At 45.1% G+C, this 25921-nt stretch overlaps 1 protein-coding gene and 1 non-coding gene across 7 annotated transcripts in view; one reads left to right on the top strand and one right to left on the bottom strand.

Moving 5' to 3' along the window:
- Positions 1 to 25921, top strand: part of LOC126267943 (myosin-IIIb-like) — a 522034-nt gene that overhangs the window by 362956 nt on the left and 133157 nt on the right. The gene's annotated exons all lie outside the window — the stretch shown is intronic.
- Positions 20557 to 20631, bottom strand: Trnat-ugu (transfer RNA threonine (anticodon UGU)). The gene has a single exon. It is a non-coding gene; the product is annotated as a tRNA-Thr (tRNA).

Raw genomic sequence — 25921 nt, 5'->3', positions numbered from 1 at the left:
GCTTTATTGACTCGCTAAGTTTGTGATGCTCTCTCTCTCTCTCTCTCTCTCTCTCTCTCTCTCTCTCTCTCTCTCTCTCTCTCTCTCTCTCTCTCTCTCGAACAAATCATTCAGTTTTTTCTGAAATTGTAATCATTTGTTTGTCTGAACACTGACATCACATCTGCCGATTTCGTCCCATTCGGATAATTCCTTCGTGGTGCGCCTGTGTGTGTGTGTGTGTGTGTGTGTGTGTGTGTGTGTGTGTGTGTGTGTTAATGTATAGCGACGTCCAATTAATGTTCAGTCGATTTAAAGACTGTATAGTCTCTTCATAAGGTACATGAATTGAACACAAAAATTAATTATGTAATGCACCTTGTAACCAGAAGACTTTTCTCAGGTGTATAGAGCGCATGAAGTCTCAGTAGCCTTCCTGTCCAGTCTCTTTAAAAACTAACGAAATGTCCCACCTCCCCTAAAGGTTCGTAGCAACATTTCTGGGACACCCTCGTATATCTGTTTTACGTAAATTTAGCATGACACAAAGCAATCCGTCGCCTTGCCAGATAGCCTAGAATATTGTGATTATCGTGACAAGACTGCTTCCCACCTGTTTGTTTTTATCAACAATATAACGCACTTAATTGCAGTTCTGTATTAGTGCTTTCTAGTTTCCTTCCGTTCTCGTCGCTGATCAAGGCATTTGCACAGAGATAGCGATATGGGCGCACACGGATGGCGGTAGTATCGTGTACACAGGGTATAAAAGAGTAGTGCATTCGTGCATCTGTCATTTGTATTCAGGTGATTCATGTGAATAGGTTTCCGACGTTATTGTGGCCGCACGACGGGAATCAACAGACCTTGCATGCGGAATGGTGGTTCGTGCTAGATGCATGGTATATTCCATTTCGGAAATCGTTACGAAATTCAATATTCCGGGACCGCCATTGTCACGAGCGTGCCGAGGATATCAATTTAGGACATTACCTCTCACGACTGACAACGCAGTAGCCAACCGCCCTCATATGACGAGGAGAGCAGCGGCGTTTGCTTAGAGTTGTTAGTACTAACAGACAAGCAACACTGAAATAATCGCAGAAGTCATGTGAGACGTACGACAAACGGTGGCCGGTAGGCATCCTTTTACGACAAACGTATCCATTAGGACAGTGCGGCGAAATTCGGTGTTAATGGGCTATGGCAGCAGAAGACCGACGCGAGTGCCTTTGCTAACAGCACGAGATCGCCTGCAGCGCCTCTCCTACACCCTAGACGATCTGAGAGTCATGGCTTGGTCGGATGAGGCCCGATTTCAGATAGTAAGAGCTGATGGTAGGGTTCAAGTGTGGGGCGGAAGCCACGAAGCCATGGACCCAAGTTGTCAAGTTGTCAACAGGGCACTGTGCAGGCTTGTCGTGGCTCCATCGCCGGCCGGGGTGGCCGAGCGGTTCTAGGCGCTACAGTCTGGAACCGCGTGACCGCTACGGGCATGGATGTGTGAGATGTCCTTAGGTTAGTTAGGTTCAAGTAGTTCTAAGTTCTAGGGGAGTGATGACCTCAGAAGTGAAGTCCCATAGTGCTCAGAGCCATTTGAACCATTTTCGTGGCTCCATCCTGGTGTGGGCCATGTTTACGTGGAATGGTTCAAATGGCTCTGAGCACTATGGACTTCACTTCTGAGGTCATCAGTCCCCTTGAACTTAAAACTACTTAAACCTAACTAACCTAAGAACATCACACATCCATGCCGGAGGCAGGATTGGAACCTACGACCGTAGCGGTCACGTGTTTCCAGACTGTAGCGCCTAGAACCGCTCGGCCACTACGTGGAATGGACTGGGTCCTTGGTCCAACTGAACCGATCATTATCTTTAAATGGTTATGTTCCGCTACTTGGAGACCATTCGCAGCCATTGACGTACTTCACCTTCCAAATCAACGATACAGTCTTTATGGATAACATTGCGCCATGTCGCCGGGCCACAGTTACTTTCGATTGGTTCGAAGGACATTCTGGAGAATTCGAGCGAATGATTTAGGACCCACGTCGCCAGACATGAATCCCATCGAACATGTGTGGGACATAATTGATAGGTCAGTTCTCGCACAAAATACTGCATCGGGAACACTTTTGTAATTACGGACGGCTACAGAGAATGAATGGCACAATACTTTTTGAGGGGACTTCCAACTACTTGTTGAGTCCATGCAAGGAGAGTTGCTGCACTACGCCACGATATTAAGAGGTATCCCATGACTTTCTTCACCCCAGTGTATCTGAATCTGTGCAAAAGAATTACCTGCTGTAGGCAATTTAGTCTTACGTTTCCACGGTCCAGGGTACAGCAGTTTAGCAGGTGAGATCGTTTCTTCTTTCTGGTAGGGAAAACGGCGACACGCATAATCTCTCATTTACTTCCCGCCAAACTTCCAGAGACGTAGCACACCAAGTCTACAACGTGTTCGGCGAAATTAGCTTTGTTACTGAAATGACTCAAGACAGCTGAATGAAACCGACACGGATTTAATGTTAAGTAATTGAAATAGTAATAAATCACTTTCTCTCGCTTTGCGGAGAACGTAATGTGAAGATTGCCAGTGTTAGTAGGGAGCAGTAGGAAAGCGTTGAGGCGGCCGAGCAGATGTATGCGGGAGGAAGAGCGGCCACATACAAGAAGGTACCAGCGGCGTCAGGTGGCGGCCGGTCGCCAGTAGCTGATGCATATCAGGGGGCGCTCTTCCCGTGCGCGCCGCGCGGAAACCCGCTAAGTGCCTGCAAATGAGCCTCGTTACGTATCAGGGCCACCGGACCTCAGTATTTGTTCTAGTAGCCGTGTTTCCACACCGCGCCACTGCCGGAGTGCGACCCCCAACCCCTCTCTCCTCCCACGACTCGCCGCCATCAGTGAAAGACCAGTAGAGTGGTTCTGGAAAGCAGAACTGCTGCAAGACAAGTACAAATTTTGGGAAGAAACTATTTCACTTCCTTAAATTTCTCGCCTGTATATTCAAAAAATTAAACCGAAATAGCTGTTAAAATCTGTGAGCCGGCCGTTGTGACCGAGAGGTGCTAGGCGCTTCAGTCCGGAGCTGCTGCTACGGTCGCAGGTTCGAATCCTGCCTCGTGCATGGATGTGTGTAATGTCCTTAGGTTAGTTAGGTTTAAGTAGTTCTAAGTTCTAAGGGACTGATGACCTCAGATGTTAAGTCCCATACTGCTTACAGCCATTTGAACACACTGTGATTGGCGGCAAAGACTAGCGAAAGGGATCCCAGCACATCACTGTCCTTCCCATCCTCCAGAACTATGACATGCTGCCGCGCCTCTACGACCATGGAAGTTATTACCTTAACACATTTTCTATCATCTTGTCCCTTCTTCTTGTCAGTGTTTTCCACATACACTGACGGTAAAAAAAAAAAAAACGGAACGCCAAAAATGTGAAATTCTTGTACATTATTGGTTCAAATGGTTCTGAGCACTATGGGACTTAATATCTGAGGTTATCAGTGCCCTAGAACTTAGAACTACTTAAACCTAACTAACCTAAGGACACCACACACATCCATGCCCGAGGCAGGATTCGAGCCTGCGACCGTAGCCTTCGCGCGGTTCCAGACTGTAGCGCCTAGAACCGCTCGGCCACTCTCGCCGGCGGTACATTATTAACCGATGTAACCGCCAGAATGTGGAATGCAAATATGCAATCCTGTATGCATTATGTTGTACAGATGTCGAATGTCAGTTTGTGGGACGGAGCTCCATGCCTGTTGCTCTTGGTCGGCCAGCAGAGGGGCAGTTTGTGGATGACGCTGCAGTTGTCGTATGATACGCATATGTGCACGATTGGAGATATGGTGATCGAGCAGGCCAAGGCAACATTTTGACACTCTGTTGAGGATACTGGGTTACAACAGCGGTATGTGAGTGAGGATTATCCTGTTGGAGAGCATCCTCTAGAATACAGTTCATGAATGGCAGCGCAACAGGTCGGATCACCAGATTGACATAAAATTTACAGCCAGGGTGCAAGGGACAGCCACCAGAGTGCTTCTGTTGTCTTACGAAATCGCACCGGTCACATGACCGGTTTCGGTTCCCCTAGAACCATCTTCAGATGTGAAACGACAAAACTAATTTTATTGTGTATTTTAATTTTGACAAGTACGGTTTTTAACCCTGGCAACTACAGATTTTAATTAAGTATTTTTATAGATAAAAGTAAATTAGAAAAATCTACTTAATATAGTATGTGTATATGTAATGTAACAAGTGTACCAGACGCCACCTGTCGGTAATGGTTTTATAATCAATATAAATGACGTGCATTCCGCCAACCAATTTAATGTGAAGTTTTCTGTGTGTGGACGGGTTACTCCTGTAACAGAAATTGCAGGTGCCTTCTGGTACATTTGATGTTGATCGGATAGGGTGAAAAAAGTTTGCATTTGCGAAATAGTAAATTAGTATCAGTGTAGTCTCAGATCTGAAGATCGTTCTAGCGAGACCGAAACCGGTCATGTGAATAAACATTTTTGCTATCAAGACGGATTATAAGGAACACTGTATAACCAGTAATTGCGGTATCCCATCAGGCATTATGTCTGTTTTTGCAAAGATACACTTACCATATGAAGCATTGTCGCACAGTGGGAAAAAGGAACATCCTGGTTGGATGTCCCGTCGGCGACGCGGTGCTCCATCGGAGACGACATTAACTTTATCACTCGGATCTCCCGGCAGGAGCAGTCCTTCCGGTTCAGATGTGACCCGAGCAGGAAACCTGATCCAGGACAACGGGGCCGCTCGCTACTGCTCTCTCCGTACACATGTGCCGCGAGAGCGATCTTACCGCTGTCTCTGGCCGCTCGCCCACCGCCCACCGTCCTTAATTGGGCTGCCTGGGAACTGCGGCGGGAGAAGCACCTGCTGCGGCAACCTGTTACCTTATTCTTTCTACATCTACATTTACACTCCGCAAGCCACCCAACGGTGTGTGGCGGAGGGCACCTTACGTGCCACTGTCATTACCTCCACTTCCTGTTCCAGTCGCGTATGGTTCGCTGGAAGAACGACTGTCTGAAAGCCTCCGTGCGCGCTCTAATCGCTCTAATCTCAGATTTGTGATCTCCTCAGGAGGTATAAGTAGGGGGAAGCAATATATTCGATACCTCATCCAGAAACGCACCCTCTCGAAACCTGGACAGCAAGCTACACCGCGATGCAGTGAGTTTGCTAAACATCTCCGTAACGCTATCATGGTTACCAAATAACCCTGTGACGAAACGCGCCGCTCTTCTTTGGATCTTTTCTATCTCCTCCTTCAACCCGATCTGTTACGGATCCCACACTGATGAGCAATACTCAAGTATAGGTCGAACGAGTGTTTTGTAAGCCACGTCCTTTGTTGATGGACTACATTTTCTAAGGATTCTCCCAATGAATCTCAACCTGGCACCCGCCTTACCAACAATTAATTTTATATGATCATTCCACTTCAAATCGTTCCGAACGCTACTCCCAGATATTTTACAGAAGTAACTGCTACCAGTGTTTGTTCCCTATCATATCATACAATAAAAGAGCCTTCTATCTATGTATTCGGAATACGTTATATTTGTCTATGTTAAGGGTCAGTTGCCACTCCCTGCACCAAGTGCCTATCCGCTGATCTTCTGCATTTCGTTGCAATTTTCTAATGCTCCAACTTCTCTGTATACTACAGCATCATCCGCGAAAAGCCGCATGGAACTTCCGACACTATCTACTAGGTCATTTATATATATATTGTGAAAAGCAACGGTCCCATAACACTCCCCTGTGGCACGCCAGAGGTCTGTAGACGTCACTCCATTGAGAACAACGTGCCGTGTTCTGTTTGCTAAACTCTCTTCAATCCAGCTACACAGCTGGTCTGATATTCCGTAGGCTCTTACTTTATCAGGCGACAGTGCGGAACTGTATCGAACGCCTTCCGGAAGTCAAGGAACATGGCATCTACCTGGGAGACTGTATCTAACATTTTCTGGGTCTCATGAACAAATAGTGAGTTGGGTCTCACACGATCGCGGCTTCCGGAATCCATATTGATTCCTACAGAGTAGATTTATCGATTTAGTGGTTCCTTCTGATCCACGGTGACTGCCGACGCATGTCTCGTGGCAATCTCAGCGACGTCCTGTACTTCAAGCGTCTATTGTCGTTCTGATCCATAAGGCAGAAGTAGGCACACTTCATGTAAACTACAATTTGTAGGTGCACGAGGTCTACAGAGTAAAAGTTCGATCCACGGTTTGTAGAATCCGCGGTAGGGATCAAGGGGTGTATGCGGAGTAGCAAGCGGCGCCACTGACGTCAGAGTGAAGCCAACCAGCGCTCAGCAGTCCGCAATTGCTATAACGGATTACGTCGTAAATGGGATTACAAACTAGAACAAGGTTGAAACTTCCTGGCAGATTAAAACTGTGTGACGGACCGAAACTAGAACTCGGGACCTTTGCCTTTCGCTGGCAAGTGCTCTACCATTTTTTAATCCCATTTGTTCTATCTCGTTCCTTGAATTTGTTCGTGGCGGTCGCCCGATGACATGCGTTCAGGTTATTCGTTGATCCGTTCACTCAGTTTTTTTTATTACAGAGGATAGCCATACCCTCTGACCGAACACGCTGAGCTATCGTGGCGGCGTCATGTAAGCTAACCAAGCACGACTCACGCCCTGTCCTCACAGCTTTAGTTCTACCAGTACCTCGTCTCCTACCTTCCAAATTTCACAGAAGCTGTCCTGCGAACCTTGCAGAACTAGAACTCCTGAAAGAAAGGAGAATTAGATTTTCACCCTGCAGCGGAGTGTGTGCTGATATGAAACTTCCTGAGTCGTGTTTGGGTAGCTCAGATGGTAGAGCACTTGTCCGCGAATGGCAAAGGTCCCGTGTTCGAGTCTCGGTCCAGCACAAGTTTTAATCTGCCATGAAGTTTCATATCAGCGCACACTACGCTGCAGAGTGAAAATCTCATTCTGAAAACAAGATGGTTTATGGCAGTGTGAATTTTTATTAGCAACTAGCCTTTAAGCAGAGAGTTACGCAGTAATTATCAATGTATTGAGGGATATTTTAGATTAAGTTTTCAAGTGAAAAATAACCGTTTCCTGTGCGACCAGCAGTTGTACTAACCACAGCAGTTAGAAATTTTCATATATTTTCTAAAAACAATAAAACGAAACGAAAACAGATAAATGTTTGTAAACGTGCAGATTCGCTTTCAGTTGAAAAATTACATGTGTGCTCAATACATTTCAGTGATTCAGGGTTTCCAAAAGAGAACTGTTTAGGGAACATTCCTTCGAATAGACTGAGAGATTTCACTCTGAAGCTGAATGCGTGCTGATTTGAATTTGCCTTGCAGGTTATATAATTTTGCAGGTCCGAGATTCGAATTCGGGACTTTTGCCTTTCGAGAACGAGTACTCGACTGACTCAGCTATCCAAGAATAAATAAGCTCAGTCAATAAACTCATAAATACGCCATCGGTAAGGAAAATCAAAAGAAAAAGGCAACAAGACACTGGACTATGCGTCTAGAACATGCGAATAATACAAAAAAAACACCCATCAACCTTACGTATCTTGAAGTAGTGGTAAAATACGTGGGATTCTACGAAAGGTCTTATGGAGCCATAATGGACATGATACTTTAATTGCTAGTTTCGCTTAGTTTCATTTTTTATTGTACGGATTGTGAAGATCACTATGAAAAACGATCACTGTATGAGTAAAACCAATTAACTATCATGTAGTAAAGAAAAGAAAAAAAACTGTGTGCAGTGCGTTAACCATGGTCACGATAGTTTTCTTCGGCCTACTTTCTGAAAATTGAGCTCGAGATCCATCTAGAACGAACTCAGTCCCGGTAGACTACTGGCCCGAATTAACCGAGAAATCCTAGAACGGCCTTAGTGTCGATGCTGTACGGGCGACTGAATGGTCACACTAGCGTTAGAGCTCGGGGTTCCGCGTCAAAGGCAGCCGCAGGGGTACAACTCGCCTGCGCCGTACTTCCTGCACAGCTGCTCTGTCAAGGACGCTAATCCAGAGTTCGCGACAATTCCCTGGGTCTCGAGTTGCTGCTGCGGTCGCCAAAGGCGTTTGCGTGGGGTTAAGGAGCCACAGACGACACAGCGGGACTTGGTTTCCAATCACCGAACACGATCTCCTTTCCGTATTAGACCAACTGTGTCCCGTTACGGCTCAGCCTGCCTAGATCTATTTTTCCGTACTAGTTTAAAGTTCTTTATTTGGCGTGATCGTCTCTCAGGATTCATTCTTTGTAGGTATTCTCTCCAATTTCTTTCTGTTGCATCAAGCTTTTCTCTAAAGTTCCAAATTTCCAACGCTTTTCGAATATCTTCATTTTGCAATTCATCTGCTCTTTTACATCCTTTCTCCACTGTAAGAAATCTCGTTTCTGTTCCTTGTATTTGTTTTGTCTTGTCTTCTGTTCAATACCCACGATTCGCTTCCATGTAACGCTGTTGCCAATGCGACTGTTTTATAAAATTTCAGCCTTGGTTCTTTCCGTATTTTAAGCTCAAAAGTTCTGTTAATTGTCTCACAGATACTTCTCAGTCTGTTCAACTTCGTCTTCGTACGATATTTTACGAGGAATGTTCAATAAAGAATGATCACAATTTTTTTTGGCAACACTCCTTTACTCATCCTCATAATTTTGATGGTCCTTCTCAAATTGGTCTCCCATGAATAAGATTCACTTGTCCCAGCGATTCTGCCAGTCTTCATATACATGCTGGAAACCAGTTTTTGAGAGACCCTTTAAAATCTCCTCCGCAGCCTTCACCATTGCTTCTGACGTTTGATAATGCCTCCCACGAAGACGTTTCTTCGTGTTAGGGATAGAAAAAAGTCACATGGGGTTAAATCAAGACTACAGGGAGGGTGAGTGATGCACTTCACGTTGGTTTTTGCAAGATATTCAGCAACAACGTTGACAACATGCGGCCGCGCACACGGAAATGTAATCTTTTGCGCCTGATATGGCCTTGCAATGTTTTCAGAACGTCCCTGTAGCTTTGTCCAGTTACTGATGTGTGAGCAGGTACAACATGCTGATAAACCATTCCGTGAATATCAAATAATGAGATGACCATAACTTTCTCAGAAGAAGCAACCACTTTTGCTTTTTTAGTAGTAGGTGATGAAAGAGATTTCCACACTGAGCTTTGCTGTTCGCTCTCAGGATCAAAATGATGTAGTCAAGTTTCATCAGCAGTGATTACATTTGAAATAAACTCCGGATCTTCCTCTAAAATCAACTTTAACTGCATGCAGACCTGTTCGCGAATGTCCTTTTCTTCGGGAATCAACAGTCTTGGTACCCGTCGCACGCGCGCACGCACGCACACACACACACACACACACACACACACACACACACACACACACTTGTCATGTGTAATTTTGTCACCAACGTGTGGGTGGCACCCAGTGAAATGTTCGGTACTTCAGAAAGTGATCTTACGGTAATTCGTCGATCCTCTCTCACAATGACAGCAGCAGTGTTGCTGTTTTCTTCCGTAAGAGCAGTAACTGGAGCACAGGGTCCACCTTCCTTTGAAACTGATTGTCTCCTTTCTTTAAACATTTTAAACCACCTTCGAGCTGTGCTATAGGGAAGAATACTCTCTCCATAGGCCTCCTGTAACATTGTATAGGCCTCAGGTGAAGATTTGTTGAGACGAAAGCGGAATATCAAAGCCACATATTCTTCCTCGAGAGTTACCTCCATTGCAGCGGTAGGCGATACTGAACATGTCTAACCTTGCCTGCCTCTGACAGGTGTGTTTATTGCACATTAAGCTAACAGAAGATCATAAGATTAAATTTTACCGCGAGAAATTATGACCATAAAAACTAAGATCATTCTCTATTGATCAGCCCTCCTACATCCAAGATACACTCCTGGAAATGGAAAAAAAAACACATTGACACCGGTGTGTCAGACCCACCATACTTGCTCCTGACACTGCGAGAGGGCTGTACAAGCAATGATCACACGCACGGCACAGTGGACACACCAGGAACCGCGGTGTTGGCCGTCGAATGGCGCTAGCTGCGCAGCATTTGTGCACCGCCAACGTCAGTGTCAGCCAGTTTGCCGTGGCATACGGAGCTCCATCGCAGTCTTTAACACTGGTAGCATGCCGCGACAGCGTGGACGTGAACCGTATGCGCAGTTGACGGACTTTGAGCGAGGGCGTATAGTGGGCATGCGGGAGGCCGGGTGGACGTACCGCCGAATTGCTCAACACGTGGGGCGTGAGGTCTCCACAGTACATCGACGTTGTCGCCAGTGGTCGGCGGAAGGTGCACGTGCCCGTCGACCTGGGACCGGACCGCAGCGACGCACGGATGCACGCCAAGACCGTAGGATCCTACGCAGTGCCGTAGGGGACCGCACCGCCACTTCCCAGCAAATTAGGGACACTGTTGCTCCTGGGGTATCGGCGAGGACCATTCGCAACCGTCTCCATGAAGCTGGGCTACGGTCCCGCACACCGTTAGGCCGTCTTCCGCTCACGCCCCAACATCGTGCAGCCCGCCTTCAGTGGTGTCGCGACAGGCGTGAATGGAGGGACGAATGGAGACGTGTCGTCTTCAGCGATGAGAGTCGCTTCTGCCTTGGTGCCAATGATGGTCGTATGCGTGTTGGGCGCCGTGCAGGTGAGCGCCACAATCAGGACTGCATACGACCGAGGCACACAGGGCCAACACCCGGCATCATGGTGTGGGGAGCGATCTCCTACACTGGCCGTACACCTCTGGTGATCGTCGAGGGGACACTGAATAATGCACGGTAAATCCAAACCGTCATCGAACCCATCGTTCTACCATTCCTAGACCGGCAAGTGAACTTGCTGTTCCAACAGGACAATGCACGTCCGCATGTATCCCGTGCCACCCAACGTGCTCTAGAAGGTGTAAGTCAACTACCCTGGCCAGCAAGATCTCCGGATATGTCCCCCATTGAGCATGTTTGGGACTGGATGAAGCGTCGTCTCACGCGGTCCGCACGTCCAGCACGAACGCTGGTCCAACTGAGGCGCCAGATGGAAATGGCATGGCAAGCCGTTCCACAGGACTACATCCAGCATCTCTACGATCGTCTCCATGGGAGAATAGCAGCCTGCATTGCTGCGAAAGGTGGATATACACTGTACTAGTGCCGACATTGTGCATGCTCTGTTGCCTGTGTCTATGTGCCTGTGGTTCTGTCAGTGTGATCATGTGATGTATCTGACCCCAGGAATGTGTCAATAAAGTTTCCCCTTCCTGGGACAATGAATTCACGGTGTTCTTATTTCAATTTCCAGGAGTGCAGTTAAAATATTTTACCTGTTCAATTGTTTTCTTTTTTTTTTCATTAACAAAATGGCTCTGAGCACTATGGGACTCAACTGCTGTGGTCATTAGTCCCCTAGAACTTAGAACTACTTAAACCTAACTAACCTAAGGACATCACACACATCCATGCCCGAGGCAGGATTCGAACCTGCGACCGTAGCAGTCGCACGGTTCCGGACTGCGCGCCTAGAACCGCGAGACCACCGCGGCTGGCTTTTCATTAACAACTTAGTTTCACTGAATATTTTCCAGTAATGTCATTGACTAAAGATTTACCAGAAGATATTTTCATATTGTATTTTGTACTTAATTTACATAAAGGATTTCGTGAACTAAATAAAATATCTCCCGAAAAAAATCTGTGTCACATCATCAGAAGGAGGAGCTATTGTGGCTCCACCGAATTGTTTCGTTGTATCTACCGCAGTTTTGTCTGAGAATTTCATCTGTTAATTGCATGGTCAGTCCAAACATTTGTAATGAACAACATAGGAGATGAACTAAGCCTACTCACAAACTTTTATTCATTTGTATCGGATCAGTACACACTGATGACCCAAAACATTATTACTACTTACTTAATAGGGTGTTGGTCCACCTCTGGAACGCATTTCAGGGGTGATTCTGCATGCCATTGGCTCGACAAGTACTTTATAGGTTCCCAGAGATCTTTGATACTAGATGGCTACGCACAGGTAACACACTTCCCGTAATTTAGGGGCAGTTGGTCTGTATGGACCAAGATATCAACTTGAGCTCACTGTGCTGCTTCTCAAACCACTGCAGCACGATTCTGGCCTTGATCCAGAGACGGTTATCCTAGTGGAAGCTGACACCGCTGTTGGAGAAGACATAAAGTATAAGGAGTTATAGGAGGTCCTTAACATACCCCTCCCCCCCCCCCCCCTTCCCCCCAATAAGCCTGTGTCCATGGCTCACTGCATGTTTCCAGCAGCTGTTCACCTGGATGACGGCGTATCTGGACACAACCTTCCACCTGGTTTGACAATTAACGGGCTTCATGTGACCATGTGACACTATTCCATTGATCCGCGGTCCAATCACGCTGATTCGCAATTATCTAAATAACTAATCACAACAAAGGGCCCAAATTTTTACTGTGCACTCTTTAGACGTTCTTCTATAAACAGCATTTTCTCGTCTTCAAAAATCTGTACTCATTATCAAGACACACTCGATTTTTGGGTACGGAAAGTACCATTTGTATGGATGGCCACTTCTGTAATTTTTATTCATCGTAAATGGTGGAAATTTTGCCATATGTTCGTAAGAGAATGTTTTCGGGCAAACTTTAAACTTTCTCGACATCGTTACACATTACCGAGACCCAGAGTTTCAAAGTTACCGTACTTACGCACATTAAACATGCACGTAATATCCACTCAGAGACGTAAATATAGTTTCAACTGACTTAATGGATACATGGTAAGGGTTCTAGTCTCATTGCATGAGATCACCAAACTACGATTTTAGTCAGCATTTTTTCAGTAATATAACGCACTGTCTCCATACAGTGGGCATTTCAAGCGTATACAGCATGACCAAAGTGGTACTGCAGTGACAAAAAAAGAGTAGAAGTTGATCTTAACATCGCTGAAAAGAATTTAAAGTGACTGCTAGAAATTATGTAAAACTGGAAAGACTGCAAAGCAGTAAAATATTTCTTATAACATTTTTAGTCTTTTAAGATACAAATCAGAATCTGGGTGTTTTCGATGAATTGCGATCGATGAGCAAAGTAGCCAGAAAAAAATGTAAAGCAAACTATTTTGTTTTAATCTTATACTATACTAACTTTTTTGTTGATTGTATGCGTCAAAGTATACAAATATGTCGAAATATATTAAAAGCTATCAAAGTTTTTTTACTGAGCTATAGAATTCGTTTTCTCTAAGCAGCATACCCTGCAGAAGGGAACCAGCGGAAAAATGCTCCTCTCTGAGCCAAATAAGGTGAATATATTCCTCTTTAAAAGAGTTTGCCAGAAAATTGGGGAACCAGCCGTCTCAATTCTTTCCGCCTTCCTCACAAAAAAGTTTGCATTCAAACGTATTCGCGCTTTTTTGCGCTGAAGGACAGTAATAGAGAGACAATGAAGGTGAAAGAGAGAAGAGGCAGTGGCAGGGGGATATTCTGTAAATCAATAGTAGAAAACGGAGACAGTGGGAAGACACACACACACACACACACACACACTTAACTACAGAGAGAGACTGCGTAAAAGGATTTAGTACGTTCTGTTTTAAAAGAGCGTGATTACGTCCTGGTTAGCACACTGGACTCGCATTCGGGAGGACGACGGTTCAATCCCGTCTCCAGCCATCCTGATTTAGGTTTTCCGTGATTTCCCTAAATCGTTTCAGGCAAATGCCGGGATGGTCCCTTTGAAAGGGCACGGCCGATTTCCTTCCCTAACCCGAGTTTGCCCTCCGTCTCTAATGACGTAATCGTCGACGGGACGTTAAACACTAACCACCACCGATTACGTTTTGGAGCAGAAGGCGGAATGAGGTTTGAGGCAGATGGGTCCCCATTTCTGTCAGTTTTCTAAAGAGGAACATAATGCCTTTTTTGCGCTCCATCTGGAGCATTTTTCCGCTGATCGTTTTATGGTCAAAACAAATGGTGGCAACAGGATACTGTACAACTCAATTTTAACTTGTAAACTGATACTGTCAGGATGGCGACTCGTTGAATTTAAACTTAATGATTGGCACCGTTGATTGTTGCCTCCATCAGTTCGAAGTATCGAATGCTATACAGTTACTGTTCTGAAAATATATATACCCGTATTAATGAGGACCGGATAAAACGATGTTCCACGGCACATTGTTAATACACTGAAGAGCCAAAGCAAAACTAGTACACCTGCCTAATATCGTGTAGGACCCCCGCGAACACGCAGAAGCGCCACAACACGACGTCTCATGCACTCGACTAATCTCTGAAGTAGCGCTGGAGGGGACTAACACAATGAATCCTGCAGGACTGTTCATAAATCCTTAAGAGTACCCTACGTGGAGGTGGGATCTCTTTTGAACAGCACGTTGCAAGGCATCCCAGATTTGCTCAATAATATTCATGTCTGGGGAGTTTCGTGGCCAACGGAAGTGCTTAAGCTCAGAAGAGTGTTCCTGGAGCCACTCTCTGGCAATTCTGGTCGTGTAGGGTGTCGCATTGTCCTCCTGGAAGTCAGTTGGAATGCACAATAGACATGGAAGGATGCAGGAGATCAGGAGGATGCTTACGTACGTGTCAGTCAGTCGTATTTCACTCCAACTGCACACGCTTCACACCATTACAGAGCCTCCACCAGCTTGAACAGTCCAGTCCTGACATGCAGCATCAAAGGATTCACGAGATTGTCTCCATACTCGTACCCGTCCAACCACTCCATGCAATTTGAAACGAGACTCCTCCGACCTGGCACTATGTTTCCAGTCATCAACAGTCCAATGTCGGTGTTTACGGGCCCAGGTGAGGCATAAAGCTTCGTGCCGTGCTGTCATCAAAGGTGCACGAATAGGCCTTCGGCTCCGAAAGCCCATATCGATGATGTTTCATTGAATGGCGCGCACACTGACACTGATGAGTTGATGGTCCATTATTGAAATCTGCAGCAATTTGCTGATGGGCTGCACTCCTGTCACGTTGAACGATTCTATTCAGTCGTCAGTTGTCGCGTTCTTGCAGGATCTTTTTTCGGCCGCAGCGATGTCAGAGATCTGATGTTTTGCCGGATTCCTGTTATTCACGGTACCCACTGGTGAAATGGCCTTACCGGAAAATCCCCACTTCACCGCTATCTCGGAAATGCTGTTTGCCATCGCTCGTGCGCCAATAATAACACCACGTCAACCTCACTTAAATCTTGATAACCTTCCATTGTATTAGCAGTAACCGATCTAACGACCGCACCAGACACTTGTCTTATATAGACGTAGCCGACTACAACCGTCTTCTGTATGTTTACATAGCTCTGTATTTGAATACTATTGCCTGTACCAGTTTCTTCGGCGCTTCAGAGTATTTAGTTGGATGGCCGTACTGTAAAAAAAAACAACATGCCCCAAGCTGTTCTTCGAACAGCTGTGACGCATTAGTGATCCACTCCCTGTCGGTGTGTTTATATTTTATGTTTTACTCATTTTTAATGAGACGATATCAAGGTGGTTTCTTTCTCATACGTTTCCGACCTTAACATTGCCATGACACTCTAATGTAGCTTTCATTACGTACTCCGTATTTGCCTGTGCAGATGTTTACAAACGCCCACTAAAACGTTGACACCCTCAAACCTCAGAGCTTCAGCAGCAATGAAGGCAAAGTGGAACAAGCGGATGAATTAGAGTTCGTCGGATGCGTGCAGCTGCAAGGACTTCGTGATGGACACAGAAGGCTGACTCGTGTGGGTTTCAGACCTGTCGAATCGTAAACCGTCTCGTGTTACAGCTCGACTCCCTGAGGCTCGGCTTTCACTTTCTCGTTCGGTAAACGTGAGAAACGCCGCACTCACTGCAAACACACGGCGCAGCACACAATACACAATGGCGGCGCGAAGGATTTCTTGCGGCAGCCAAGGCTGCGCCGGCCGGAATCTAAGCTGTGACCCTTGTGTATCTTGCACTCTCGCCAGCAAAATACAACGGTCGTGCTGAAAGTCATGATCACCTCTTACTAATATTTTTACTTTTTTAGATAATTCTCGTACATGTAAACATTTTAATTTTATGTATGCGTTGTCCAATCTGAGTTGAAACTCCGTCTTTCGATGATAATCGCCATCTTCTTCGTCGCGAGTTCACTGACGGCCAGGAGGAAAGTCTGTCTCTTTGTAGGGGCTTTCAAGCTTGTAATTGGTCGTGAGATGTATTTTTCTTTTAGAAAAGTAGTCACCTGTGAGGCAGCATTCTCACGTCGAAAAGCAGGAAATTGACAATGAGGTAGTAAGAACCCCAGCCCAATGGACCGCGACTGACGTGCATAAGGGAAACACACCACCCTCAATCACAGCACGGTGGTTGAGGGCCTGTTTTTGCCTCATTAATAATTTCCCGCATACGAATCCCGCCTCCTGTTGACGTCACTCCGCCAATAACTAGCACGCTACGTCACCCTATCAGTGACAAACTTCAACGCCATTATAAAGCACGTAGACTTTGCTCCCGGTTTACAGCCACCTCCTGAAGAAGATGATTATTTTCGAAAGCTCGACTTTTTGTTCAGATCTGACACGGTCTGTACACGAGGATTATTTTATTCGAGGATCCAGCCACGGAATAAATAATGTAAGTCATTTTACATTCCTGTCACTTTTCAGTATAGTCTCCATTTCTTTCCAAACATTTTTCCCGTGGATCTGTAAATCTGAAAATTCCCTTGTGGTAGAGCCCCATTCCGGATGACATCGACGCACTCGTTTCTGGGTGTACAGGGTGGACAATGCTGTTGCATTGGCCTCGCAGCTGTTCCTTCACTGAAGCAAGGAAAAAGAAAACTGTTCTTGTAGAGTGCCAATAAGTGTGTAGTGACGGCGTGGAAGAGATTCCTACCCAAATTTTCAATTTTCAGCAAATCGATACGAGAAGTGTGAGGCCGCGTGTTGTCTTGTAGCAGGTCGTTTATTGTGCAGTGCAATTTCTGGGTGAAGTTGACAGCATTTATGATCTACAGGTCAGAACAACGGTCACCATCGACTATCACGGACTGAAACGTCAGGTAAATGGACTGCAGCGCAGCATCAAATCCGTTGAATCCATGCTGGACATCATCAGTGAGAGGACATACCATCTCGAAACACCTCCTCCTCCTCCTCCTCCTCCTCCTCCTCCTCCTCTTCCTTGTTGTTGTTGTTGGCTTCAGTCTAAACACTGATTTGATGCAGCTCACCACAACAGTCGCTTGTGTAATCTTGAATCTAAAATCTTCTACGTTGTTACGCCACGTCGTGTTCCTCTTCATATTTCTTAGACGCATACGATCATCCCCACATGGGCGAAACAGGGAGAACGGTATAGGAGCGAACTAACGAAAAGACACTCCATACGCAGTTAAATCGAAACGTAAAACTTGCGGTGTCGGAACAGAATTTTGACGAAGATGCATGTTTCAATAACGTAAAAGTGCTAGCCAAAGAATGCAACATTTACAGAAGGAAATTCCAAGAAGTGACTGAGATTTCTAAGAGTAAAAGGCGCTTCAAAGGAGATTACGGCTTCCAGCTTTGTGTCTTCTGCCATAAAGAAAGTCATTACACCTCGCCACGGTGTGCAAGGAATGCAAACAATAGCAGGAAGCCACCTCTGCGGTACAACTACAATATTTTGGAAACATTACCTCTCTTCCTCTGTCCGTTACCGCTACCTATCTAATGACGGTTGCCAACTAATGACAGGAGAACATACAAGTAATAACTACTTCTTCAGAACAAGTGCGGGAAAACTCGCTTCTACCAGGGTAAATCAAACATTTTCCACAATGTAGCTATATCGTTTATTACAATACATGTACGTTTACATAATTTTTCAATATAGTCCTCTTGCTTTTAACGCAGCTGGTCTATCGATGCACAAGTTTCTTAATGCCCTCAGGAAAGAGGGGTTTCGGCTGAGCAGCGAGCCACGCATGCAGTGCTTCCTTCACTGCTTGGCCCGAAGTGAATCGACGGCCCCCTGGCACCTCTTTGAGTAGACCAAACAATTAATGGTCGGAACGGGGCAACATGAGGACTATACAGAGGACTAGGCATTACTTCAAATTTGAGTTTCCGAAGCTTTTCAGTAGTGCTGGCAGATATTCGGATGAACATGTCGTGCAACACCAACTTTCGACAGTAGTCCTGTGTGTTTCCTTCGAACTGCAGACTTCACCCAGTCAGTAAGCTTCTCACTATAACGCACAATGTTTGTCTCTGTGGCGCTCTCCTGATAATGCCCCAGTACTGGGATTTGTGCGCCCCCCCCCCCCCCCCCCAAAGACGGCAAGCTTCAGTTTTTCTGCGGGTGGTTGGGTTCTGAATTTCATGCTGGGCGATTGTGGATGTTTCCATTCCACATCCTTCCGTTTACACTCCGGCACGTAATGGTGGATCCATGTTTCGTCATCAGTGACGTCAAGTCCATTCCATAGCGATCCAAATGGTTTTGGCAGATGGCCAAGAGCGTTTATTTATGCAACACTGTGAGTTGTTTCGGGACCCATCTTGTTAAGACTTTATGAAACCCAAGTCTGTTGTGGATGATTTCGTGGGCATAAGCACGACTAATTTGCCGATGATGTGCCACTTCATCAATAGTCTGTCTACCAGAAACATGTAACTTGCACGCTCACTGTTGTAACCTTTTGTGGGTGGTAGCCGCTAGGGGTTTTAAAAATATTTGCGTTAGGTTTTCATAAAATTATGACGAAGTATTTGCAAGATTATTATTATTATTTCTTTCTTATCTCAGACATTATTATATGTTTTAACTTGCTGTAACTCTGGTTTATAAATTTTACAAATTAAAGTCACTGTGTAACTGGTAGGCAGTGAGAAAATTTTACTAACACAGATACAAAAATTGGCAGTAGTTAAGAAAGGTTGTCTACGCCTGGTCTATATGATTCCCTGATTCCTGAAGAATGACTGCTTACATGCCTCTGTGCACGCTGTAATTATTGTGCGATTAAAATAACATGCGCTGGCAACTGCGCTCCCCTCCATTTGCCCTACCCAGAACTGTCTAAACTCGCAAAGTGTTTTAATCGCACAGCATTTTAACTTGTCTTCGTGATCCCTGCTGGAGAGATAAATAGTGGCCAAAAGCATATTACTAGTTTCTTCACTTAATACTATTCTTGAAGGTTTAAGTACATTATCGCCAGATAATTGGCATTTCTGTTCAACCATTTGCAATTGAAGTTTTTCAAATTTCTGTGGCGCTCATCTTCGAGTCAAATCTGTGGCCTATGATCGCCACATATTTAAGCAATGTTCTAAGATGATCCAGAATAAGAGATTTATAAAAAGGCTGTTCGGTTGACTGACTGCATTTTCGCAGTATCCTGTTGCTGAACGGAAGTCAGTCACCTGCCTTACCCGTGATTGAGTTTATACGATGAGGAACCATCGTCTCCAGCTTTCTCGTTACAGAGTAATAATGTAATTATGATTTATTCGGTTTGTTACCGCAATCATTCTTGTTTCTGTGAAAATACCTTCGCAATACTGAAGAAGGCTGTAATATGCAGCAACTACAACGTACAACGCACAAAACGGAGTAACCAAGAACCCTCAGACGCAGAAGTATTGTCATGCGGCTGCAGTCGGCGCAGCTCTTCCACTGCATTCAGCGAACCCATACACGAGTAGCATATCGAGCAACTGCTAATCAGTAAACCTACCCACAGTTCAGCCGTGTATCACTGTCAACACATAACTAACACTGCTGGACAACCCTCGACACAACCGGGCAACACTGAATGCAAACGCGAGGGCTACGAGGTGAGAAGGGCGTGTTATGCTCTCAACGGCAGCTACCACCGGAAACAAGAGACACAGCGCATGGCGTCGACTTTCGCGCTGTGCAGTACAGATACAAAGCCAACTGACGCAAGATGACAAACGAAATGCAATAATTCCTTAACGAGCGGCCGAAGACCGTGGGCCTCTTATGCCAAAATAACAATCTCTGAAAGTTTGTCAATAGAGTTGTGGTTCACACCCTGCATCTTGTATACAAATATGATCTGTCTTTTTCTGCGGGTTCTTGCAGGAAAAATTTATTATTTGCACCCAGATGGAACAGAAATTTGGGCGACTACGTAAGATAGCCGGCCGCGGTGGTCACGCGGTTCTAGACGCGCAATCCGGAACCGTGAGACTGCTACGGTCGCAGGTTCGAATCCTGCCTCGGGCATGGATGTGTGTGACGTCCTTAGGTTAGTTAGGTTTAAGTAGTTCTGAGTTCTAGGGGGACTGATGACCACAGATGTTAAGTCCCATAGTGCTCAGAGCCATTTGATTTTTCAGAATTGGATAATATTTTATAGTCAGTGGTATTTTCGCCACTGGTATATCAAATTAGAATGATACTAATACCTTCAGCTGCTAACGGGCGTTGATATATATCAACGGCGACAGGTGAAATTGTGTGCCCCGACCGGGACTCGAACCCTGGATCTCCTGCTTACATGGCAGGCGCTCTATCCATGTGAGCCATCGAGGGCACAGAGGATAGTGCGACTGCAGGGACTGTCTGGCGCACGCCTCCCGCGAGACCCACTTCTCACCTTGTATGCCCACACGCTACATTAGTAGTGTCCCACGCCAACACACTCAATACTCGTGGAAGATATTCTTACAAAGTCCCGTAAGAGTTCGGGTAAGCAACCGCACTGAAGGAGGTCATGGCCGGTGTTGCCAGAACTTATGCTTACATGAATATGGTATCTGTTCATTCGGACATGTCCGAAAGAACAGACACCATATCCATATAAGTACTGGTATATCAGTTTTCTTTTTTAATAAAATAGGTAAAGTTTTAAACTTCGTCAGTATTTTAAACGAAAGGCATTTCCTTAATGTTCTGACGACTAGTCCCAACAAGTAGTCCCTGGTTTCGTGTATCTCGTAACTTCATACAAAGTTCGTTTTTTCACTTTTTTACGTTTTTCTTCTTCTCACAAACAAGTTGGGAATTTAACACAGTAAATTCTCCTTGCAATATAACCTTTCCTCACTTCACATGCAAAACATTTATTTATACATAGCCGCAATAATAAAAATTTGGAATTGCAACCACTTTCTTTCGTTAGTTACGCTATGTCACATAACATACTTTCAGAAACAGATACAAAAGGCAACTGTCAATTATAAAATTTAAAATAGTTCATCTTTCTTTCTTTCTTTACGATTAAAATAATAACGCTGGCAGGGAATGAGAACGAACAGGCGCTATATTTTTGCGGTTGCTGGCCGTCTGTTAAACGTGACGCTCTGGACGACGTGCTGGTGGTGGGCGCCCACAGAAGTACACGTGGCCGTGTTGGTTCAACGTGAAACTAGAAACACACATTCTGTAGCCGTTTCAGAAAACCATATGTGTAGAAACTGTTGAATTATATTTTAAAGGAAATATCTACCTCACATCGCTCAGGCGGCACTCTCAACAGTGTGATCGAAAGATGTCACACTATAGTCTACAGATTCTTACACGCAGATATGTGTGTGACTCAGTGATGTTGTAGTCATGGATTACTACTTTTGAGCATTTTGCGAAGAACATGTTTTACATTTCTGAACATTTAAAGCAAATTGCTTGTCTTTGCACCACTTTGAAATCTTACCAAGATCTGACGATGTTCGAGCAGCTGTTTTTCAGACAGTACTTAATTATAAATAAATGCATCATTTTCATATTGTCTTAGGTCACTATTAAAGTTACCTGTCAAGCCATTAACGTAAAACAATAGCATGAATCGGAAATAGTCTTGTGTGACGGATATTTACATGGAATGAAATGTAGACATGTCATGCCCGTATCGTGAGCCCCAGTTCACCCTATCTGACGAAACAGGATGATATATGCACTCCTTGATGCCGTAAGTGTTCAAACTCCATGATTTGTGGGCGGCGCTTGAGCAGTGATGGAGTAGGGTGGATCCCCAACGCTTTCACTGTCTCGTGCAGCCAATGCCGCCATCTATCGTAGCTGTCGCCAGGGCAGAAGGAAGTGCTGCACACTACTAGATTCTTTTAATTCAGTTCGTCGTGAGCATACAAGATACCTCAATCAACAACTGATGATTACGTCGTTACCTCTAGAGATTTTCATTGGACATTTTCTATAAATAATGATTCACAGGCTCATTGTATTTAACGAACAGTATCACGAAACTACCAAAAGCTGCTGTAATGTGTGTTTTTTTTATCAAAAAAATGGTTGAAATGGCTCTGAGCACTATGGGACTTAACATCTGTGGTCATCAGTCCCCTAGAACTTAGAACTACTTAAACCTAACCAACCTAAGGACATCACACACATCCATGCCCGAGGCAGGATTCGAACCTGCAACCGTAGCTGTCACTAGCTGTCGCGCGGTTCCGGACTGAGCGCGTAGAACCGCGAGACCACCGCGGCCGGCGTTTTTTTAGTCGACTACCAGTTTCAACCATCTTCAAGTCACGTGTATAATTACAGTAAGTTAAAGGAAGGTTCGTTGACGTCAAGTACATTCATGGCTTTGAAAGTTGCGCGTTCAACGGCGCTTTCATTTTTTGCTACATTTTGTTTTCTTTAATTTGACAGCTAGTGTTTGCTAACTTTTCGCAAAGACGTTCTGTAATTAGTATCGATATGCAGTGTAGACTGCTTGGGTTCTCTCTCTGAGACAACCGATTTCATTTTGCTTTTTATGCGGTGTTTGGCCTACGGACAGTTACAAACAGATGTTTCCCATCCGATGTGATACGACCTTGCTGTGGTTGATGGGCTTACCTAAGCAACAGTGCGTGAGTTCCGCACGCTTCCAGCCAATCAGAGAAATCGCGGCTAGTTAAAACATACTTGCGAATCAGTTTGAAACTCAGTTTGTTCCAGGGAGTCGGGCGATGAGTCGCGGCAGTTCAAAGACAGCGGCAGCAATTCGAAGGTTTGTTGAGATCGTTTCAGGTACAAGTAGTGGTCGCTAATAAGCTAGGTTTTGAGTCACTTCATTTATCTGATATACTTGTCGCACGGTTTACTTTTCAGTTATTTCGCGTGCTAGATTTGTAATGAATTACGACAGTAAATAACAGATATTTAAGCGCGAGATATCACAGAAGTTCAGGGAGTTTCTGCTTTTCGTAAATTGGAAGCTGCTTAATGAATCGTGTTGTAGTCAATCAGTCCGAAATATTGTACACTCAATTTCGTCATTTGCTCCTAGTTTAGATTGTTCTATGCCTTGGTGGAAATCGCTCATAAAAACTGAAATATTTTTTTTTCCTTGCTAAAATTTCAGCTCACATCCAATGAGAAGTGCGAAACAGACGTGGCTTGTATCCACTGATCGTTAAATTTAAAAGCAATGTAGATAATTCATTTACATTTGCTATTACTTATTTATGCTTTCCTAACTCGTTTACTGCATACTTAAGTTACACACAGTTACACTTTATTTTTCGTCTGTGCACAAGCGTACCTGTTGTAAGCAATTCCCGCCACCGCCCTCCTTCCCCCCCCCCCCCTCCCCCCCCCTTGTCTACTCATTGATTAGAAATATTGCATACAATCAAATAACTGCGTTCGTAGACACTTTTCCAATATTAATAATTAATAGTGATAAATATCCACTTCTGTGTGTGTGTGTGTGTGTGTGTGTGTGTGTGTGTGTGTGTGTGTTTTTTTTTCCTTACCACCACGAAATAACTTACTCTGGTACTGACGCCTTCAGCATTCTGTACTAGTTCATACAGTTGGAGTTGTATCGGTATTCAAGTGATTTGGAGAGGTACTATTAACAATCACTGATTTTCATTTGAAGTATTGTGTTTACAAATAAGGGCCATGACACCGTTGCACTGTGTTTAGCTGTAAGTTGGCCACTTTTACACTTCGTAGTTTTGATAGAATCTTAAGGGTGATTTTCACAATATTTTATGTTCAGCTATACAAGTTATGCTTGCCAGTTACTAGTTGTACTATTCATAGTATGTGCGACTGTGATTATTTGTTTTGTTCTCGAAATGGTACTGCATTGCAAAGTCGATTATTGGATCATGGGTTAATAATAAGGCATAACATCACGAAGTCGGGGTCTACAGATACTATTTGCTATAACAGTCCAGTTTCTAAAACAGTAACCACCTTACCACTTGAAGATCCTTGCGTCACGCAAAACGGCTGTCGATAAATAAATATACTTCACAGCAGCTTTTGGTGATTCTTCATCTTCACTGGAGCTCTTGTTACCTTAATATTTCGAAAAATTACTGTGAACTGTGTATTGGCTACCAGTTAACAGCAGCAGTTGCCAATTGAAGAATGGGGCTCAATATATCGCATTGGGAGAAGATCGAACGAGAGGGTATGCGAAATACAGTTGGGTACAGATACTTGTGGGAGTGGCTTATTTCATGGCAAGGTATGGAACAGTGCCTAGGCGACGTGGCACAGCGTTTAAAGCACAAGACTCGATTTGTGACGGGTGAGATTCAGAACAGCAGTCGACCACTCACATTCAAATTTTCGACTTGCCGCTACAGGTAAACGCCAGGTCTTCGATGATGTCGCTTGCATCATCCTTGCCCAATTTCATTGACCTCAGCTTCAAAGGGACATTAAATTCTCCACTTACCTTTTCCGTGGACCATTCATAGACAAATTCATAGGAGAAGAAAAGCTTCTTAGCCAATGTTCGTTGTTTTGCATTTTCAGAGTTCCTTATTGTGCATGTTGGCTGTCGTTGCGGTTTCCAGCTACCGTTTTAGGCAGGGAATAAAATTCCCTGGGGTCGGGCAGCTCTCCGTGGCGTCGCCCGGATGCAGCGGCGACAGTGGTTGCATTGTTCCGGCAGCGCAGCTTTCGCTGCCGCCGTCACGGAAGGTGGTCCCAGCTAGGGACAAGGCGACATCTCGCGCCGGCGAAAGCTGCCGTTTCCCGATATCTCGAATTCCGTCTCCAGTATCACCAGCCGCCCTACCTAGTAGTACCAGTCCTCCTTACTAGGTTTTGCGAATGCTGTCTTAGAGCAACGCCGCTAATTCTCACACAGCCAATTCGAATACTGGCGATGGAAAAGAAGGCAACAATTTAGAAACTGGCGGTAGCGTAAATTTCCTTGTCACCGAACGATGCGTCAGTTTCACTGACGAAACTTCAAATCTCCCCACAATATTGTACCAATCCATTCTTGCAATGGTGTGTGGCCGGCCTCTGCGTCGGCTAAATTTGGCTTTTGTCCAGCCTGGAGCTGCGGGTCCTAATCTAATCCGCTTAAAGAGAGCTGTGATCCCAACCCTATAGGCTGTCTTAATTACAGGATGTCCATAAATAAAGTTTGTTTCGAAATGCTGTAGACAGAGAACCACCGCTCACAATGACGTCAAATTTGAACGAAATGTTGCTGACGTAGGGGGAAACGGCACGGAAAAAAATTTACCAACAGATGGCACTGTAGGCTTCTTAACGGCGTTGGTAACGGAGGTGCATTCCGAGCAGAGAGCTTCCATTGAGTTTCTTTTGGTCGGATATTCTACGGAGAACTAGTAGTGAACAAAAGCACGGTGAGTCGTCAGGCGAGGCGCCTGTTACCATCGCAGCATGGTCGCGCAATCCGCCCGACCGCATGCAGCTGTGACGGCCGCAATTAAACCGTGCGGCTACTCTAATTCGAGGTGACCGAAAGTCATGGCGACAATCTTCTGGCACTCTCAAGGGGTTATTTGGTTTGATGTCCTCCCTCCTCACGCAACGATGAACTCTGATATGTACTACGCTACGCTCGGGAAACTGAACAAAATACTTCAGAGTCT

The sequence above is a fragment of the Schistocerca gregaria genome, chromosome 4, assembly GCF_023897955.1.
Source record: "Schistocerca gregaria isolate iqSchGreg1 chromosome 4, iqSchGreg1.2, whole genome shotgun sequence".
NCBI lineage: Eukaryota > Metazoa > Arthropoda > Insecta > Orthoptera > Acrididae > Schistocerca > Schistocerca gregaria.
This window is presented reverse-complemented; position numbering and strand designations above follow the sequence as displayed.